The following is a 7,727-nucleotide window of genomic DNA, read 5'->3' as shown; positions in this document are numbered from 1 at the left end:
AAATAGTGAATAGTTATATTTGTGTTGCAGACATTGTGAACCCATGTTCCAATCAACACTGAAAAGAAATTTTATTTAACCACTGCATACTACTACTGAATGATATTGCATTGGGTTCCAGTAGTTACGGATGTTTATCATGTATTTTCTTGACAAAACACTTTATATACACTGATCAGCCATAACATTAAAACCACCTCCTTGTTTCTACACTCACTGTCCATTTTATCAGCTTCACTTTCCATATAGAAGCACTTTGTAGTTCTATAATTACTGACTGTAGTCCATTTGTTTCTCTACATGCTTTTTTAACCTGCTTTTACTCTGTTTTTGGTCTGGTCAGGACCCTCACAGCACCACTACAGATTAGGTGGTGGATGATTCTCAGCACTGCAGTGACACTGACACTGGTGGTGTGTTGGTGTTTGTTGTGCTGGTATGAGTGGATCAGACACAGCAGCGCTGCTGGAGTTTTTAAATACCGTGTCCACTCACTGTCCACTCTATTAGACACTCCTACCTAGTTGGTCCACCTTGTAGATGTAAAGTCAGAGACGATCGCTTATCTGTTGCTGCTGTTTGAGTCACTCATCTTCTAGAACTTCATCAGTGGTCACAGGACGCTGCCCACGGGGAGCTGTTGGGTGGATGTTTTTGGTTGGTGGACGATTCTCAGTCCAGCAGTGACAGTGAGGTGTTTAAAAACTCCAGCAGCGCTGCTGTGTCTGATTCACTCATACCAGCACAACACACACTAACACACCACCACCATGTCAGTGTCACTGCAGTGCTGAGAATCATCCACCACCTAAATAATACCTGCTCTGTGGGGGTCCTGACCATTGAAGAACAGGGTGACAGCGGGTAACAAAGCATGTAGAGAAACAGATGGACTACAGTCAGTAATTGTAGAACCACAAAGTGCTTCTATATGGTAAGTGGAGCTGATAAAATGGACAGTGCGTGTAGAAACAAGGAGGTGGTTTAAATTGGATGGCTTATCTGTGTTTTTTTTTTTTTTTTCAAATGTTATATGTATTGTGTATGCACACAAGTTTTTTTTTTTTGACGGACTTTTTTATTTTTCTGGTAAAGTTGTTTGAGGAAGAAAAGGCCAAATCCTCACAATAGTGCAGTTCAGAGTAAATTTATAAAAATGACTGTATTGTTACCAAATACAGATATTTTGTGTTTTTTAAAAGATTAGGCGGAATTAGTTAGGTACAAAATACACTACTTAACATTAATTAGCTTACAAAATAATGTAAAATTAATGCCAAAGGTTTATAACTACATAGTATCAGGTTGACCTGAGGATAAGTTAGTTTAACACACTATGGGTGTGTTCGAAAAGCTAGTGTGCTGTCTACATAGACAGCATTTTACGTCATCCTGTCCGCGCTCCCGAGAAGGAGGCTGTTTGAAATCCTAGATGCCTTAAAATCCTCACTTCTGAGGCATCTTATTATTTCAATGTTATTTTGGCTCAAGAACGAGTGAGCATCCGACGCTGCCTTAGTGATCAAGGCAAACCCAGCATTCATGGCTGACGGGGCGGAGAAACGAATGGAGTTATTATCAAACGTAAATAAAATATTACTGATTTTTAACTTGTATAAACTTGTACCGAGTGTTTTTATTTGCAAGTTCGGGCTTGTCAGTAAATTTAACCGTTATCGGTACATGAAGGGAGATGTTATTGACGTTAGCGTGCTGTGCTACCTCAGTTTATTGGTTTTAATGGTGAGATGCTAAATGCTAAACACTAAATGCTAAACCCGATAGAATCGCTATCTAAGTAGTGCGTTCGAATAACCTGCCTTATAAGTCACTGACTTATTATAATCCTCTCTACTAAGTCAGCTGCCTATGTAGACAGTAAGACAGCAAGGCAGCTCCCTAGGTTTTCGAACACACCCTATGTGTACTTAGCATAATAAAGTCATGTTGGTTTAATAGATGATATTTGAAAATAATTTACATTAATGAAAAGCTTTACATTTGTACAAAAAAGTCATGTTAGTTTAACAAATAATAATTGATTATACTTTTACGTTAATTAAAAGATTTACATTAATATGAAAAAGTTACGTTGATTTCACAAATAATAAGATAAGATAAGATGCCTTTATTGTCATTGCACAGTGTACAACGAAATTGAGTAGCAATCCAACGGTGCTTACACACACAATAAGTAAAAACTAAAAGCAAAAATTATATACATATACACAATACACACATGTATGTATGCCTAAAAAACTTAAATATAAAGAATAAAGACTAAACTCTAATTATTAAAAAGGACAACAAACATTATTTACAGCAGTGAGGTAGCAGTGGGGTATTGCACATGCCCTGAGTATCTTAAGAGGATACTGCACAGAATATATATTTAGCTCTAAAAAAAATAGTAGTGCAGTCATAATAAATATGCATATAAATACAGTCAGAGTAGAATGAAACATTGTGCCATTTTTTTTAAAAGGAGTCCAGTGTTTAATGTTGTTGTTCAGTTTACTTGTGCAGTGATTTTATAAGAGTCAGTTGTTAGTGTGTGGTTTGGGAGTGTTCAGTTCCCGTATGGCCCTGGGGTAAAAACTGTTTTGTAGTCTGTCCGGGCTGTGATGGACCTGAAGACCTGATGAAAGACCTGATGGTTTTCCAGAGGGCAGCAGGTTGAACAGATGATGTCCAGGGTGAGATGGATCTCTCAGTATGCTGGTTGCTCTGCTGAGGCAGCAAGAGCTGAAAATGTCCTCCAGACTGGGCAGTGGGCAGCCGGTGATCTTCTGGGCAGTGTTGATGACCCTCTGAAGAGATCTCTTATCTGCCGCTGAGCAGCTACTGTACCATATTGAGATGCAGTATGTCAGCAGAGCGGTAGTATGACACCAGCAGTTTCTCCTGAAGGTTGTTTTTCCTGAGAATTCTCAGGAAGTAGAGTCTCTGCTGTGCCTTCTTCACTACTGCCATGGTGTTGGTGGTCCAGGAGATGTCTTCAGAGATGTAAGTGCCCAGAAATCTGAAGGAAGGGACAATTTCCATGCAGTCTCCATTAATGATCAGAGGTGCAGGGTCTGCATGGTTTTTCCTAAAGTTAATTATTAGTTCTTTTGTTTTTGATGAGTTCAGGGTGAGATTGTTCTGTAAACACCACTCAGACAGTCCTTGAACTTCACCCCTGTATGCGGTTTTGTCTCCTCCTGAGATAAGTCCGACTACAGTTGTGTCATCCGCGAACTTGATGATTGTGTTGCTGGAGTGGGTGGGGGCACAGTCGTAAGTGTACAGAGCATAGAGAAGTGGGCTTAGCATGCATCCCTGAGAAGCACCAGTGCTAAGTGTGATGCTGGAAGAATGATGGTGGCCTAATCTAACAGACTGGGTGCGGTTTGTCAGAAAGTCCTTAATCCAGAGGCAGGTGGGTTGAGAAAGTCCAAGATCTGTGAGTTTGATCACCAGTCTGCTTGGTATGACTGTGTTGAAAGCAGAACTAAAGTCTATAAAGAGCATCCTCACATAGCTCCCCTGGTGTTCCAGGTGAGTGAGTGCTGTGTGAAGAGCATTGGTGATGGCATCTTCGGTGGATCTATTAGCTTTGTAGGCAAACTGGTGTGGATCAAAGGTGGGTGGGAGACTGGCTCTGATGTGATGTAGAACCAGTTTCTCAAAGCACTTCATTATGACTGGAGTGAGTGCGACCGGGCGATAGTCATTATGGTCGCTGATGTTTGTCTTTTTGGGCAGTGGTACGATGGTGGTAGACTTCAGACAATTTGGTATGATGTATTGGGATAGGGACAGGTTAAAGATTTTGGTGAAGAGCACAGAGAGCTGGTCTGCACATACCTTCAGTACCTTTCCTGTCACACCGTCTGGACCAGCAGCTTTCCTGGGGTTCACTGCTCTCAGCACACATCTCACCTCATGTTCTTGCACCGTGAGGATGTTGTTGTTGGAGACTGGTGGAGGTCTTGTGTCTGTCTCCGCTGCTTTTACCTCGTAGCAAGCAACGAAACAGTTAAGCTCCTCTGCTAGTGAGGCGTCACCTTAAACCATCGTGCAGTTCCTGGTCTTGTGATTGGTTATGTGCTGGATGCCCTGCCATACCTGTCGTGGGTCGTTGTTGACAAAGTTGTCCTCAAGTCTTAGCGACCTTGATGCCTCTCTTCAGGTTGGATCTAGCCGTGCTGTAGAAGTCTTTGTCTCCAGACCTGAAGGCGGTGTTGCGTTCATCAAGAAGAATTCTGACCTCCTTTGTTATCCAAGGCTTTTGGTTCGGGTACACCCTGATGTTTTTGTCAACTGTAACATTATCCACACAGTTCTTAATGTAGTACAGTTGATGTGTACTCCTCCAGGTCCTGGTCCTCAAAGACGTCCCAGTTGGTCCTTTCAAAGCAGTCCTGCAGCTGTGAGGAAGCTCCTTCAGGCCATATCTTGACAGTCTTTGTGAGTGGTTGAGCTTTCCTTTTGAGGGGGGTGTATGCAGGAGTTAAAAATATGGAGCAGTGGTCTGACTGGCCCAAGTGTGGTAAAAGTGTTGTTTTGAAACTGTTCTTAATGTTTGAATAAACCTTATTTAGTGTATTTTTCCCCTGGTAGCACATTTAATGTGTTGATCAAATTTCGGGAGAACTGTTTTTAAATCAGCGTGGTTAAAGTCACCAGCTATTACGTGTGCTGCATCAGGATAGCTATTCTGCTGTAAATTAATAGCATTGAGCAGGTAGCCTAGCGCTATGCTAGCATTAGCATCGGGTGGAATGTAAACAGTAATGTAATACTTTAGTGTGTAGAACATGAATACTTTTAAGTAAACATAACTTTATTATAAGATAAGATAATCCTTTATTAGTCCCACAATGGGGAAATTTGCATGGTTAGACAAGAAATGGTAACACATTGGGAGAGAGTAGGAGATAAAAAAAAAACAGCAACCAGATTGTGCTCCCTGAGGACACTGTTCACTGTTTTGTCTGAGCACTATAACATTTTAACACGAACTCTCAGAATTAATGCGTCTCTGGTTCACCTCATTTCGCAAAGCCGTAAGTTTCTCCAAGATGAAATCCATATTGCGATTAATATTCACAGTCTGAGTTCCAACGGCTCTGCCCACCATATCAATCAAATCAAATTGGGCAGTTTTCTGGGGACCTTTGACAACTGATCCAACTCTGATGTATGTGCAACTGATGTACATATTTTTTCATGTAAATCCAACATACTTTTTTTTCAGTGTAGATGAAAACGAAAAAAGAAATGAGTTATTGTGTAAATGCATTAGTTGCTATAAATAAATCAGATGTATTGTATTGATTCCCACGTAAATAAAATATCTGACATTATTGCAGTTGTGGATTTCAGTTCAGGTTTTTGTAACAGTTTTGTCTATGATGTTTATTTTATGTTGAATTACGTTTTACAAATCTTACCACATTAACAACAACATGCTGCATCTAACAGCTCTATTTAACCTCTACTGAAACATTATTACGTGTCGCAGTGTGTATTACTGTCGCCTGACCTCAAGAAGTGTTTCAGTTTGATTCTCCAGCTAAGTAGCCAAGGTCCTCTTTGTGTGGAGTTAACATGTTCTCCAGTTGTCCTTGTGAGGTTGTGTTCCGGGTGTTCCAGTTTCTCCCCAGGACTTTAATCTGCTCTATTCCCTGTACTTGTGTTATGATGGGAGATATTACATTATACATGACACCTCTGTGAGAGCTGGTGAAACTCTATGAGGTTGTGCTTTTTACATATACAAACCTAACTCAGAGCAGTAGTGTGAAGTCTGTATTAAATCTATCATTCAGCTTTCAGGGAGAATTAGGAGAGAATTCAGGAAAATTGAACTCACCTGAAGATGATCCCTGGCGACACCCCAGATTGTTACCTCACATTTCTATACACACACACACACACACACATACACACACACACACTCACACATGGAGATCTGCTGGTTTATTGCTGAGAGAAGTAGCATGAGGTACATTAAGCTCACACAGACAGTACAGCTCTCTCAATCTCCCCGTACAAGCATCCACTTTTCTTCTCACAATTTTTATAGAGCATATAGAAGAAACTTATTTAATATTTTAGTCTCTAGTTTATAACTGAAACCTGATCTGGGGTCAATTCCACTTTATAATGTCTAATGGTTTGCACAGTCACTTAGCTAACCCAACAGTACAATTGTATTAAGTACAAAGCTATTCACAATTACTCCAATAGAGGAGCTCAAGGATCATAAATGAAAATAGTGACGTTACTAAACCTTAGAATTCACCTGTGATCATTTATCGTCTTTATTAACATTTTAGAATCCGACAGATCTCCAAATATTTCATTTAAACCTCAATTACAATCATTTAAAACATGAACATACCTGAGAGAAGTAGCATGTAGCACAGTTAGCTCACACAGATAATACAGCTCTCTCTCTCTCTCTCTCTGACTGCATATTGATAGCTGAGAAGCTAACTGAGCTAAACATCGTCACATTTTCATTCACATTCAATTTAAATTGTGACAGTTTGATTAAAACACGTTCTATGTCTCTAACATTATATTTTACACGTAGTATAAATAAGATACACGACTTTTATAAACTTATTAGCACATTTTAGTTGAAGAGCCACTACAAACATCTACTGTGTTTGTAATAAAAGCCAGGAAACGCTGCAGGAGCTCACTGTAGGTGTAACGGTTATAATGGTCATAACAGTCACAGCTACACCTCAGCAAACCTTAAAAAATTGATTATAATGTGACATCCAGTAAATGAGCAAAATAAAGGTTTAGTAAAGTTCACATCACAGAGATCTCACAATTAATATTTGCTTTGCCATAATAATGAAAATGTGTAATTATTTATAACCCCAAGCCATAAAAAGTTGGGACAGTATGGAAAATGCATATGAAATAAAAATGCAGTGTTTCTTACATTTACTTTGACCATTTACTTAAACCATTCAAGGAATTGGGAGGAATTTCAGTGCCAAGAGCGCAAGCTTAAGCTGAACGCCCATGAACTTTCATCCCTCAGACGGCATCAAGAACCTCCACTCAACAATAGCTGATATAACCACATGGGTGAGGGATTAGTTTATCAAACCTTTATCAAGCTCTACAATACAGAGTTACTGCACAAATGATACTTAAAACTTTACTGTGCAAAAAAGAAGCCTTATGTTAACCATGTCCAAAAGCGGCGTCAACTTCTCTGGGCTCGAAGGAATCTAGGATGGACCATCACACAGTGGAAACGTGTATTGAGGTCAGATGAATCAGCATTCCAGGTCTTTGTTTGGAAACAAATGGACGCCGTATTCTCCGGACCATAGACAAAAAGGAACATCCAGACTGTTATCAGCAACAAGTCCAAAAGCCAGGGTCTGTCATGGTATGGGACTGTGTCAGTGCAGGAATGGATGTTTATTAATAAATGAAATGAAGTTGAGCAGATAAAACATTAAATATCTCAGGTTCATCCTGTCTGACATCAAATAAAAGTCAAAGTAAATGTAAGAAACTCTGTGTTTTTATTTTATTGTACTTAAAATAGTCTTAAATAATTAATAATTAAACGCACATTTTTGTATTATTTTTGTACAATTAAAGTAAAATAAATACATCATTGTTGTTCTATTTTAGCACTTTAAGTGTATTGATCATTAGTGTGACTGTAGCTTATTAAAGAGATATTCTTTTTAAATTATTTA

This window comes from Trichomycterus rosablanca, chromosome 2, assembly GCF_030014385.1.
Source record: "Trichomycterus rosablanca isolate fTriRos1 chromosome 2, fTriRos1.hap1, whole genome shotgun sequence".
In the NCBI taxonomy this organism is placed as follows: domain Eukaryota; kingdom Metazoa; phylum Chordata; class Actinopteri; order Siluriformes; family Trichomycteridae; genus Trichomycterus; species Trichomycterus rosablanca.
This window is presented reverse-complemented; position numbering follows the sequence as displayed.